We start from the raw sequence: 14,441 nt of genomic DNA, 5'->3' as shown, positions 1-14,441 counted from the left end.
GTCTCAGGCCCATTAACCTTGGGTGGTGGGTGCACACCCAGCGAAGTTTTAAATTCATCTTATCAGCCGATTTGCATACTTTGTTGTTGTTTTTTTTTTTCTCGGTTCCCAGAATTTTGCTGACTTGCTGCTTCCTGAGGCATTCCTGGGGCAGAAATGCTCACCTCTTACCAGCTGGTGTCACCTCTTCAGTGGTGAAGGATGAAGTCATGAGCAAGGCCTGCACGGGGTCTGGCTTACACAGAGAGCCACAAAGTATCGGGCTTAAACAACAGAGCCAGGGATGGGCGGGCCTTGGGCTTGAGGGGAAGCGTTTGGTTTCACTCAGTCCATGTCCCCCCCTTTGAGGTTTATCTCAGGAGTTTGATGATGCGGCTGCAAGGGAGGGGGGGTCCGTCCTTCCACACACTCCCGCTTCCTCGGGTGACATTCTTCAGACTCATCACAGAGGCCACAGCTGGTCCTTGAGGTTTTCTGTGTCAGTGAATGTTTGAGTATCGATTCCTTATGCTGCCAGGGGCGTTTCTTGCAAAGGTGCTTCAGAAATGCTGACTCATGACTTTTATTCCTGTTTTCTGAACGCGGAGGCAGGCAAGAGAATCCTCAACGACCAAGTCTCCAGCCCGACCACTTCATTTTCTTAACTGGGCTGAGGGGACAAGATGTTGCACCGAACGTCACCCAGCTCCAGCCACTGAAGGGTCTTTCTTACTCCAAATCCTCCCTGTTCTGACTCAAAAGCATGTCCTGGTCTTCCAAGCCCTTGACCCTGTTTTTTTTTTTTTTTCTCCAGACACGTGCTGACAGCAGCCATTTGAAATCTGGTCTGTATTTCCAAGTGACTTCTCCGTTCTAAAGCCGGGATTGTTTTGCTCTGGCTCTTCTTGCTGGGCCTAATATCACCTGAAGGGGTCAATTAGCAGGATTAGCTTGATTAATGGCAGAGCCCAGGCACAAAACCCCTCAGCCTGTTCAAGTCATCTTGACCGTGGGAGCATTTATAGACTTTTATTATTTTATATATTGCAGAGAGGCTGGGGCTGGGCTCTGCTCCCAGGGGATCAGGGACAGGACAAGAGGGAACGGCTGGAAACTGCCCCAGGGGAGGGTCAGGCTGGGCAGGAGGAGAAAATGTTTCCCAGCAAGAGTGGTCCGAGAGTGGAACAGGCTGCCCAGGGAGGGGGGAGTCCCCATCCCTGGGGGGGTTTCAGGGCCGTTGGGATGAGCTGTGGGGGATGTGGGGTAGGGGAGAACTTTGTAGAGTCGGGCTGAGGGTTGGACTCGATGATCCCGAGGGGCTTTTCCAACCTGAAGGATTCTGGGATTCATTCTTGCTGCAGCCAAGCTTTTGTCTCAGCTGTTTATGGGAGCACACAATCCCCAAACACACAGACAATGTACAAATAGGGCATGGAGTTCCTCAGCTGATGAGATACATAAATTTTTCTGGCTGAAAAATATCAAATTATAGATCAATCTGTTTCACCTATCTTGGAGGTCTCTTCTGAAATTCTGAAGCACCTTCCTCCTCCTCCTCCTCCTCCTCCTCTTCACGCGTTCTCTTTGACACTGGTGATCTTTAGCAGCGGTGACGCCGAGGTTTGACGTTTGCTGTCTTCTGCGCCTTCTGCACGTTGTCCTGCCTGAAGGTCTCTTGCAGCGCTGACCTTCAGCATTGAGGAACTGAAGGAGTTCACGCCTCAAACGTTCACCGACACAGAAAACCTCAAGGACAAGTCGTGGCCTTTGTGGTCAGTCTGAGGGAGGAATTATCTGCCCAGGGAAGCGCAGGGGGTATCGAAGGGTGCACGGCTCCGCTCCCCGGCAGTTGTACAGCCACATTCCCCAGATAAACCTCGAGGGAAGGAGACGTAGAGTGAGTAAAACCAAATGTTCAGGGTAAGGCCTACACCTTAATTTACGACTCTAGCCTTGAGGAAGAGCTAAAAGAGTGGGAAGAGAGATAAACAACCAACACCAGATGGAGCTATAACTGCCCAAGGAACAAAACCTGAGGGGAATGTCAAGGTGGTGGGGGGAGATTGTGACCACTGACTCAATTGGGCAAAAGGGTTCATGTACCCCATTGCCCCTCAACGCACACACAGAACCCCTGCTCCACCTTCTCCTCCTCTCTCCTGGAAATGAGTTGGTGCAATACCCGCCCCTCCTCATCTAGTATGCAAATCAGCTGATACAATCAACTTAAAAGGCAACAGAAACTTTGCTGGGTGTGCACCCACCACCCAAGATTCCCAGACCTGAGACAACGCTGGATCCAGGGGTGGTGATCCAGATTCTTTGACTCTTTCTCTCCTTTCTTTTTCTTTTCTTTCCTTCCTTATAGATTTATAACAGACCCCATTGCCTATTATCCTTTTCCAAGTTTAAATTTTGTTCTACCACAAGCAAAACATTTTAACCAATCGTTTGGTGTCATTTCACCTTAATTTAACCCGAGGGGATCACAGAACCTTTTACAACTCCCTGGGCTCCCAGTCCAGGTACAACAGTGTCCCAGCTGGTTATTCTCGTTTTGTTTCAGCTGGAACACCTTCCCCATCTCGTAGGTTTGTGAGGACCAGGGACATCAAACCACTGCTGAAAAGCCTTCCGAGCTCTGCGTGACCATGTGGGCCGGGGCTGATGTGTCCTTCAACTCACAGAAAAGCAGCCCAGGCTGCTCCAGGGCCTTTCCCGGGCATGAACCCCAGTGCGTGTCACAGAACAGGTGTCCTGGTGAAATCACACAGTCCTTGTGTTTTCTTGGGGACCACCACGAGGAAAAACACTGGTGTAGGAGCCGCAGGCTGAGGGGTAGAGCCCTGAGCTCTGCTTCTCACCCTGGCACGGTGAAACCTTTGCCAGTGACCCCCTAAGAAAGGAGAGGATGGGAGAAAAGGCTCCGCACATCCCCACCAGTGAGTGCCGATGTCCCACGTAGCAGTGGCATTCCTGGGGTGATACCCCGGTCGCTGAGGACAGACGGGGCTTCCTGGCTAATTCCAGGCACAAGAGCAGCGGCTGGAGCCCCCCGGGAGAAGGCTGTGGGGAGTGAGGAGTTGCCTCCCAATCCCTTTTCACAGAATCCCAGAATCCTTCAGGTTGGAAAAGCCCCTCGGGATCATCGAGTCCAACCCCCAGCCCGACTCTACAAAGTTCTCCCCTACCCCACATCCCCCACAGCTCATCCCAACGGCCCTGAAACCCCCCCAGGGATGGGGACTCCCCCCTCCCTGGGCAGCCTGTTCCACTCTCGGACCACTCTTGCTGGGAAACATTTTCTCCTCCTGCCCAGCCTGACCCTCCCCTGGGGCAGTTTCCAGCCGTTCCCTCTTGTCCTGTCCCTGATCCCCTGGGAGCAGAGCCCAGCCCCAGCCTCTCTGCAATGTCCTGTCAGGAGCTGCAGAGAGGGATGAGGGCTCCCCTCAGCCTCCTCCTCCTCACACTGAACACTCCCAGCTCCTGCCCTGCCTCCTCACAGGATTGATTCTCCAGCCCTTCCCCAGCCTCGTTGCCCTCCTCTGCCCTCGCTCCAGCCCCTCCAGATCTCTCTGGGATTGAGGTGCCCAGACCTGGACACAACGCTCCAGGTGTGGCCTCACCAGTGCCGAGCACAGGGGGACTGTCACCTCCCTGCTCCTGCTGCTCACACCAGTGCTGACACAAGCCAGGAGGCTGTTGGCTTGCTTGCCCACTCCGGCACACTCCAGTAAAATGCAGCTACAGGGACCTGGGAGGAAGCAGGTGATGGGGAGAGGAAGAATAAGCTCACAGCTCTGTCATCACTAGCACCTTGTTGATAGCCAAATTCTCCCAATGTCAGGACCCTGAGTGAGAGCCCAGGCAGTTCTAAAGATTCTGTGATCCTCTTAGGGTAAATTAAGGTGAAATGACACCAAATGACAGTTAAAATATTTTGCTTCCAGTGGAAAATATTTTAAACTTGGGAAAGAAACTAAGCAATGGGGTCGCTTATAAATCTATACGGAAGAAAGGAAAGGAAAGGAAATAAAATAAATGAGAAAAAGAGTAAAATATCTGGACCATCAACCCTGGATCCAGCACTGTCTCAGGTCCATTAATCTTGGGTGGCAGGTGCACACCCAGCAAAGTTTCTGTCACCTTTTAAGTTCATTGTATCAGCTGATTTGCATACTAGATGAGGAGGGGCGGGTATTGCACCAACTCATTTCCAGGAGAGAGGAGGAGAAGGTGGAGCAGGGGTTCTGTGTGTGCGCTGGGGAGGAATGGGGTGCACCAACCCCTTGTCCAGTCAGTCAGTGGTCGTGCTCACCTCTCCCTCCTTTAGCAAGGCCTGCATGGTGTCAGGCTTAGACATTAGAGCCACAAAGTATCGGGTTTAAACTATAGAGCCAGGGATCGGCGGGCCTTGGGCTTGAGGGGAAGCATTTGGTTTCACTCAGTCCGTGTCCCCCCCTTTGAGGTTTGTCTCAGGAGTTTGACGGTACAACTGCAGGGCAGCGGGGGGTGCACCCTTCCACACACTCCCGCTTCCTTGGGTGACATTCCTCAGACTCGTCCACAGCTGGTCCTTGAGGTTTCCGGTGTGGATGAATGTTTGAGTTATTAACTCCTTGAGTTCCCCACAGCTGGTGACCTGGAGCCTGCGATGCCGGGAGCTGGTGCTGGTCCCTTGAGTGTCGCAGCCGGTGTGTGATAATGCAGGTGCTGTCAGAGGGAAGGTTTAAGCAATCTTGAGCTAAACAAGTGTCTTAGGAGGGATTCTTCCCCAAACAGCCGTGCTGCCATCACAAACACGTCAGATGCTGGGTAGTTTGCATCTTCTCAGCGTGGGGTGGAAGAAAGGGGCTCTGCCTCGCTGCCAACCTCACCCTGCAGAACTCCCAGCTGGGAGCCTCTAGAAAAGGCACAGTAGTATTAATTAAAAGCTCATTTCCCAAACTACCGTGGGCATTATCTTAAATGTCCTCCTCGTGTGACATCCAGATGCTGTTCCCAGCCGAACTGTGTTGGGCCTGGAGATTTCTCTGGAGGGTGGATGTTGTCAGCGCCAGCTCCTCGACCCCTTTGTGTTCGCACCTTTGGGGTGTTTGGGGTTCAGTTGTAAATTCAAGTTGAGCCCCTCTTAAAAGGCTGACTTGGGTAAATGCTGCTTGGCTTCAGCATGTCGTGGGATCGGAGAAGTTGGGACAGTGCACAGTTTGCATCACTTCCAAAAGACCTTTTTAAGCATAAAAACACTATTTACAGTTAGAATAGAATCCCAGAATCATCTGGGCTGGAAAAGCCCCTGAAGCTCCTCCAGCCCAACCATGACCCTCCCCCTGACCGTTCCCAACTCCCCCAGATCCCTCAGCGCTGGCTCAGCCCGACTCTTCAACCCCTCCAGGGATCCCGGGGACTCCCCCCTGCCCTGGGCAGCCCATTCCAACGCCCAACAGCCCCTTCTGCACAGAAATCCTTCCTCAGAGCCAGCCTGACCCTGCCCTGGGCAGCTTGAGGCCATTCCCTCGGGGCCTGGCGCTGGGGCCTTGGCTCCAGAGACTCATCCCCCCTCTCTGCCCCCTCCTGGCAGGGAGTTGCAGAGGGCCAGGAGGTCTCCCCTCAGCCTCCTCTTCTCCAGACTGAACCCCCCCAGTTCCCCCAGCCGCTCCCCAGCAGACCTGTGCTCCAGACCCTGCCCCAGCTCCGTTGCCCTTCTCTGGCCACGCTCGAGTCATTCAATGGCCTTTTTGGGGTGAGGGGCCCAACACTGAACCCCCTCAGCGAGGGGCGGCCTCCCCAGTGCCGAGCCCAGGGCTCAGATCCCTTCCCTGTCCCTGCTGGCCACGCCAGTGCTGACACAAGCCAGGATGCCGTTGCCCTCCTTGGCCCCCTGGGCACACTCTGGCTCATTCTCACCCCCCCAGTCCCTCTCTGACCGGCAGCTCTCCAGCCACTCCTCCCCAGGCCTGTAGCCCTGCTGGGGGTTGTTGTGGCCTAAGTGCAGGAAAGAACAGCAATGCAGGGAAACAGCCCGTCTTGAGGGGTTAAAAAAAAAAATAAAATTCTCTTGCTGTGCGCTTGGTGTCAGCTATTTCTCACGTGGAAACATTCCCAAGAAGTTTGATCTAAAATACAAAGGGCTGGATGATGCCTCAGTTGGGATGTTCTCGGAGGAGATAGAATCTCCTGGCGCAGACAGCTCAGCTTGCCCAAACGGGGCGGTTTAAGGTCATCTGAGAACTTCGCTTGTGCGTGTTGAAACAGCTCCTGCGTTAGCAGCCATCAATCCCTCCGTCCCTGCCCAGTCCCCTGGATACCCGCTGCGGCTGGTGAAAGCCATCCTGCTTAATTGGGACCTCAGGGAGGCTCTTCCCATTCTGAAGCCTGCTCTGCTTTAATTAACGGATGAAATAATCCATGAGTACAAAGACCTTGACTTACTCCCATTTTTATTTCCCTTCTGCTTCTCGTGCTTCTCCCAGGGAATTTAGAGCAATGCTTTGTAAAGGACCTTGGGAAAAATAACCTGGCTGCTCGTTTTCTGCAGGCTCAGTCCTGCTAACGAGCAGGAATGTAAATGCTGGGAGCTGGTAAAACACTTAAAAACCCACATGAGGAGGTGAGTTGTTCCTGGGGTAGATCCTTTGTTAAAACTAAGCTTGGATCCGAGTACTGCAAAGGATTTGCCTCAAAGGGTGGGGAAAGGGCAGTTTTGAGGTGATGCTGCTTAATCCAAGCATTGTCTGCATTTGGCATGCTGGGGACAGCCACAGGAAAAGAAAGGCGTCTGCTTTTTGAAAGGAAAAACATGAGTTTTAAAATAGTTCTGTTGGTTTTCTTCCTTGTGGCTGGGTTTTTGTTACAGGTGCAAAATGCTTAGAGCAATCAGGGATGCAGGTGGGTGTCCAAACTCGCATCGCAGGGCCATGGGCCCTGTGTGGTCCCTTCCCGCTGTGCCTGGGTTCCCCTTGTGACATCAGGGGTTAGGGGCAGGCAAAGATTATGCTTTTAATTGGATGATTTTTTTTTAATTAATGGTCTTGATGCCAGGATAAACGTCTCGTGTGGTGAGCGGGTAGGTGGGGAAGGATGCTGGGTAGGGAAAGGGAGGTGATGATATGTGTGGGAGCTCCTGTCTGGGCATGCTGGAGCCAGCGCTAACTGCTGACTCTGGGGAGGGAGAGGGACTGGGAAGCACAGTGGTAAAATTGGGCTCTAACTCCCAAGGATTTGCCAGTCAGAGAGGAAGGGTCTGGGGTGGCCTGATTGACAGCCGGCTGAACAGGAGCCAGCAGTGTGCCCAGGGGGGCAAGGAGGGCAATGGCATCCTGGCTTGTGTCAGCACTGGCGTGGCCAGCAGGGCCAGGGAAGGGATCTGAGCCCTGGGCTCGGCACTGGGGAGGCCGCCCCTCGCTGAGGGGGTTCAGTGTTGGGCCCCTCACCCCAAAAAGGCCATTGAATGACTCGAGCGTGGCCAGAGAAGGGCAACGGAGCTGGGGCAGGGTCTGGAGCACAGGTCTGCTGGGGAGCGGCTGGGGGAACTGGGGGGGTTCAGTCTGGAGAAGAGGAGGCTGAGGGGAGACCTCCTGGCCCTCTGCAACTCCCTGCCAGGAGGGGGCAGAGAGGGGGGATGAGTCTCTGGAGCCAAGGCCCCAGCGCCAGGCCCCGAGGGAATGGCCTCAAGCTGCCCAGGGCAGGGTCAGGCTGGCTCTGAGGAAGGATTTCTGTGCAGAAGGGGCTGTTGGGCGTTGGAATGGGCTGCCCAGGGCAGGGGGGAGTCCCCGGCATCCCTGGAGGGGTTGAAGAGTCGGGCTGAGCCAGCGCTGAGGGATCTGGGGGAGTTGGGAACGGTCGGGGTGAGGGTCATGGTTGGGCTGGAGGAGCTGCAAGGGCTTTTCCAACCCAGATGACTCTGGGATTTACAAAGATGGCTGCCTGTGACGTGAGAGAGACATCACCTTTTTTCTTTGCTTTGGCAGTTTTAGGTCAGTTTAATAATCCTAAGAAGAAAACAAGAAACCTTCAAGGAAGTTGATCCCAAATGGGTGACGGTTTGGGAAATCAGAAGCTTTGCTCTCAACTAGTTTTGTAAGATGGAAGGAGCAGGCTGGGATCCCTCACAGCCCGGGAGCAACAGCGGTCGCTGCTCTTGCTCTGGTTTGGTGGGTGGCTGCTCTGACACCAGCATTAAATCAAACATCAGGTGGGAAAACAGAGGAAGAATTGACTGAACAGCATTATTTCAGGCTCCAGGGAGGGTGCTGAGGCCTGGGTGCTGCTGTGGCGGGGCGGGGACTGCGATGGGGAGCAGCAGGGACAGGATGTGCAGGCAGAAGGTGGTGAACAAGCATCAGCCTCCTTAGCTGCAGTAAGTAGAAAGTAAAAGGGTTGTGGTGCTGCTGACGCCGGCTCCGTTACACGGACTCATCCCCAGGAGCATCCTGTCTGCTCAGCAGCTCGATCATTCTTCCAACGACTGGCTGCTCCGCGCCGTCCTCTGCCATATTGTCCAGCCCTCGGTGCTGCTCCCGAGTATCTCAGACCCTGCCTCCTCCATTTAATTCTTCATTCCTCGCTGACCTGCAGGCGCTGGGGGTAACGCTTGTGCCTGATAGATCTTGTGCTCTGAGACTTCCGTTCCTGTTTCGAGGAGGCAGACGCTGTTACGAGCTGGTTCCTCGGCAGAAAACTCCCCACACGCCTTGGCTGCTGTTCTGGTGTCCAGCAAGAGTTGTAAGGAACCGAAGGAGTTCACGCCTCAAACATTCACCGACACAGAAAACCTCAAGGACAAGTCGTGGCCTTTGTGGTCAGTCTGAGGGAGGAATTATCTGCCCAGGGAAGCGCAGGGGGTATCGAAGGGTGCATGGCTCCGCTCCCCTGCAGTTGTACAGCCACATTCCCCAGATAAACCTCGAGGGAAGGAGACGTAGAGTGAGTAAAACCAAATGTTCAGGGTAAGGCCTACACCTTAATTTACAACTCTAGCCTTGAGGAAGAGCTAAAAGAGTGGGAAGAGAGATAAACAACCAACACCAGATGGAGCTATAACTGCCCAAGGAACAAAACCTGAGGGGAATGTCAAGGTGGTGGGGGGAGATTGTGACCACTGACTCAATTGGGCAAAAGGGTTCATGTACCCCATTGCCCCTCAACGCACACACAGAACCCCTGCTCCACCTTCTCCTCCTCTCTCCTGGAAATGAGTTGGTGCAATACCCGCCCCTCCTCATCTAGTATGCAAATCAGCTGATACAACGAACTCAAAATGCAACAGAAACTTTGCTGGGTGTGCACCCACCACCCAAGATTCCCAGACCTGAGACAGCGCTGGATCCAGGGGTGGTGATCCAGATTCTTTGACTTCCCTCCCCTCCCCTCCCCTCCTCTCCTTTCCTTTCCTTCCTCCTGCCCTTCCCTTTTCCCTTCCCTTCTTCCTTTTCCCTTCTTCCTTTCCTTTCCTTCTTATAGATTTATAAGACACCCCATTGCTTATCCTTTTCCAAGTTGAAATTATTTTCCACCACAAGTAAAACATTTTAACCGGTTGTTTGGTGTCATCTCACCCTGATTTAACCCAAGGGGATCACAGAACCGTGGCCACTCTCCGGGCTCCCAGTCCATGCCGTGACCACGCTCTGTGCCCAAAGCCGGGGTCTCGCTGCCGCTGTGGGCAGGGCGGGGTGGGCAGCCAGGCAGCTTGAGGACGGGGGCGCTTTGTAGCCACCAACATTGAGGCATCTGTTTGATTTGTAGCACTTTGGGGAGAAATCAGAGCACGCGTGGAGGAGCCAAGTGTGCACATGGGGAGTAAGAGTGGTTTCATTTCCCCAGCTTGACACTCACAGCACCTTCCTGTCCTGCTGGTTTTAATTTCCACTTTATTTTTGTACATTAATAACCACTCCCGGGCAACCGATCACCCATTACTGTCAGACGTGCCCCTGAGGAATTCATCTTTTCCTGATGGCACCAGTGCAAATGCAGAGTTATTGCAGTGGAGCTGTTACAGAGGCTCTCAAATAAACACAAAACAAGCAAAAATTTAAAATTTACTGTCGACACAATTAACTAGCCCTCCGCAACCATCCAACAGGAGGCGCGAAGTGGGTGAAAGGAGAACAAAGCACCACTTCCTTGGGTTTAAGGACAACACAAAAGGCTCTATGCTAGAACAATTTAGGGTTTAAGACAACCCAAAATGCTCTGTCACTTCACAGGGTTTAACAACAACCAAAAAGGCTCTATCAGTCATCCAACAAGTGAGGGCTCTCAACCTCAAGGACCTGCTCAGGGCAGTGTCCCAACCCAAGTCACCTCAAGGAGTTTCCTCAGGTGTCCCCACCCAAGGGGAGAGTCCTCGACTGCTGCGTGCTGCTCATGGGATGAGCTCAAAATGGCTCCCCCAGGGGACTCCATTTATACCCAGGTGGGTCTGATCTGCTCTCAACAGTGGCTCCCATTGGCCAAAGGCCTCAACTACTGTGAAGCCCTGAGAACAAGGACACAGAAGAAGGAAATCAAAGCCAAGAAACCCTGTTCTCACTGGGCGGGTGCACCTGCCACACAATCCTCCCCATGACCACGGTCATGATTCAGCTGATTTACTCAAAATGCTGGTGCAGTCACCTCTGGGCGAGGTTTAAGGAGAGCACAGGCCCGGTGAGTCTCCATACTCATTGTGGATTGTCATTCCTATATAATTATAAAAACAAATCTCAGAAAAAACCCAGACTCTACTTACACACTAATACAATTTATTACAATCAAAACTGAAGGAAACTCATTAACTATTCTAACAAGGACGATTCAAACATATCCAATCAACCAATTAATAGAGCAACAATTGCCTCAAGTCTCTTGCCTCTTACTTCATTTTTTGACCTAAAGTGGCATTAATACAATGGGTACATAAATATACTTTCCTTCCTCAACAGCACCAAGTTCAATCATGTTCTTCTGAAAGATGCCAAGTTCAGGAGATTCATTCACCACCACGCTGGCGTCCAAGTCTTGATTGTCCATATGGTTCACCATCACCATTGTCAATCAGGATGCTGAAGGCATCTGTTTCTCCAAGATCCTAAAAAAACCCTAGAACTAGGCCTCAGATTAGAACCCAGAACCCGGGCATCAAGCTCAAAGTCAGGGATTATCCATCGGGCGCGAAAACAGCGAGTTTTTCCACCTTTATCCAAGGCCTCCTAAGCATATAAACCACCAGGTTTTACTCAGGTCATAGGCACAACACCAGTGGAAGGTAACTTCACCATGACAGGTTGGCCTGCATATATTTTCAGTGGGAACGGGCCCCTGTGATTGTTAAGTATCACAGAATTACAGAATCCCAGAATCACCTCGTCTGGAAAAGCCCTTGCAGCTCCTCCAGCCCAACCATGAACCTCACCCTGACCGTTCCCAACTCCCCCAGATCCCTCAGCGCTGCCTCAGCCCGACTCTTCAACCCCTCCAGGGATCCCGGGGACTCCCCCCTGCCCTGGGCAGCCCATTCCAACGCCCAACAGCCCCTTCTGCACAGAAATCCTTCCTCAGAGCCAGCCTGACCCTGCCCTGGGCAGCTTGAGGCCATTCCCTCGGGGCCTGGCGCTGGGGCCTTGGCTCCAGAGACTCATCCCCCCTCTCTGCCCCCTCCTGGCAGGGAGTTGCAGAGGGCCAGGAGGTCTCCCCTCAGCCTCCTCTTCTCCAGACTGAACCCCCCCAGTTCCCCCAGCCGCTCCCCAGCAGACCTGTGCTCCAGACCCTGCCCCAGCTCCGTTGCCCTTCTCTGGCCACGCTCGAGTCATTCAATGGCCTTTTTGGAGTGAGGTTTTGCCCAAAACTGAACCCAGAAGTGAAGTAGAAGAAAATGGCAGAGGTCTAGCTGGTCCCCACGGTTCTCTCTGAAACACACCACAATAGGAGGCATGTCCTGCAAATCCCCACAACAGATCCTGAGGTATAAGGGCCCCAACTTCTGATAGGTCTTAAGTTCATCCTTTAAAATACTCTGGGCCTCTGTATGCTGAAAAGTCCAATCCCATTCCCTATTTTTCCGAAAAAAATCATATAAAGGATGAGCAACCACCAAAAAACTTGGTATATGCTTTCTCCAATAACCCAACATACATAGCAGCTGCTGTAGTTCTGCCTTATTATCTGGAATTTGTCCCTTTTCAATAACGGATAAAATATCATTGAGTACCGCAACTGTTCCAGCTACCCACCAAACTCCTAAAAATTTAATTTTTTGTCCAGGACTTTGACATTTAGAGGGTGGAATATCCAACCATGGCTAATGCAGCACTCGAGCAGTGCCTTACCAAGTTTGTATCATCACCAAAGTGCATTCCACGAGCTGCATCAGAGCTCTAAGCCAGAGAAAAAAAGCATATGCATTATTAAATCACTTTTTTTTTTTTCCTTGCCCCAAGCCCAGCATGCGTGTGCTGCACTGCATGAAGAAATATGAACTGACCTTTAAGAAGGCAAACTTAGTTTCAATAGGAAATGTGGATGTGGGAGAATAGCTCCGGCCCAGACATTAATCAGCTTCTTTTTTCAGTATTTTTCTATGTCCTTTTTCTGCATGAAAGGTTAGGAAGTCAAAGCGCTTTTCAAATATTTTATATTGTCCATTTCTTTTTTTGGCCTCTGTTTAAAGAACTATTTGCTTAGTCCAGTTTAGGGTTGAGGTGGTGGCTAAGGCAAGTGTCATTCCCAGATTTTCTGCGTGGCTGCTCAGCTGGGCTGAAATCCCACGGGTTTGGGTTCATCCTCTCCCACTGAGCAAACCCAGGGGCACCTTGGGTGAAAAGCAGGAGGGAGAATCTCTTGCAGGTGCATTTGTGACCCAGGGAGCCACACAGAGCCTGTCCTGATGAGAAGTCTGCTAATGAGCTCAAATCTGTCGACAAGGGGGTCCAGCCTGCCAGGAGGGTGCAGAGAGGGGGGATGAGTCTCTGGAGCCAAGGCCCCAGCGCCAGGCCCCGAGGGAATGGCCTCAAGCTGCCCAGGGCAGGGTCAGGCTGGCTCTGAGGAAGGATTTCTGTGCAGAAGGGGCTGTTGGGCGTTGGAATGGGCTGCCCAGGGCAGGGGGGAGTCCCCGGGATCCCTGGAGGGGTTGAAGAGTCGGGCTGAGCCAGCGCTGAGGGATCTGGGGGAGTTGGGAACGGTCGGGGGAGGGTCATGGTTGGGCTGGAGGAGCTTCAAGGGCTTTTCCAACTCTGATGACTCTGTGACTCTGTGAGGTCGTTCCCTGCAGGCTTCCAGCTGTCCAGCCCCGTCGCACCCTCAGCTCCCCTCATTCTGCCATGCCACTTACGTCCTTCTCCCATCAAGCTGCAATTTGTTTATTAAGCACCAATTTATTTTATTTCCCGTTTCAAATACAAAAAGTACGTGGGTTATAGCAACATAATTTGCAGCCTGCTGATTAATAATGCAGCTGAGGGAACGAAATTGGGTTGCAAGCTCAAAGTGCTGAGGAAAGCTAAAATTTGGTGAGCGGCGTGTACGCATGGGGTAGGCAGCCTGTAGCCTGTAGAGATTGCCAAGCAAGAAATGCTGTTTTCCTTTTTGCTTCCTCATACACAAATCCCGATTCTGTGAAATCCCCTTCGCCCTACCCCGCTGTACAACCTTCCATCCTCGGAGATGGTCAAGACTCAGCTGGAAAACTGCGCAGAGATGTACTGGGGGCTGGAGTAGGGTACTCTGGAGATCCCTTCCCACGTAAATTATCCTGTGGTTCCCCACAAGCACACGACAGCGACTGTAAAATGATAAATTCTTCTGATACAGAGCAATTCCGAACAGTATTCCCCATCAGTGTTGACAGAAGGGAAGCTGCAAAGTGCTGATGAATAAAAGCATGATTTTTTTTTTTTTTTCATGGGTCCTGAGATGCCCCCAAAATCCAGCAGCCGGTCTTAGAACCTTTGGAAATGTGGCCACTTTTACGCTGGTTCTTCATTTTAAGGAATTTGTTAGGAAGAAAAGTCTTTGTTCTCTGCCCGTTGTGTATGGGCCTGTGTAAGCGTTGACAGTTCATCTCAGGGTGTGCCTACTGCAGGTTACTAACAGGGCAACTGCCATCGTTTCACCCATTGTTCCAAGGGCTGATAAAATATCGGGGATGCGGCTGGAAAAGGTGGCATTAAATGTTTCCAAAAGGATATGCTGAATGTGCTGTATCCAGCGGGAAATGACGGCGCCGGGCTGACTTGGAGCACTTCACTGACGTCGCCGAGGTCAGATCTGGCAGGGGATTTCTGAAAGGCCTTCGTGCTGTAGCCACTGAGGTCCCATTTATTTCAGCAGCTAATGATTTAACTTCTTAAATATGTTGGGTAAGTCCTGTAAGGGGAGACAGAATAATATTATGCAAGACAAACATTTTGCAGTGGGTGTAACGGCGTCATTATGCAACTGGGGTGAAATCTACACCTGGATGGGGTACGAGCCCCCCAGTA

This window comes from Athene noctua, chromosome Z, assembly GCF_965140245.1.
Source record: "Athene noctua chromosome Z, bAthNoc1.hap1.1, whole genome shotgun sequence".
NCBI classification, from domain to species: Eukaryota; Metazoa; Chordata; class Aves; order Strigiformes; family Strigidae; genus Athene; species Athene noctua.
Note: the sequence above shows the minus strand (reverse complement) of the source record.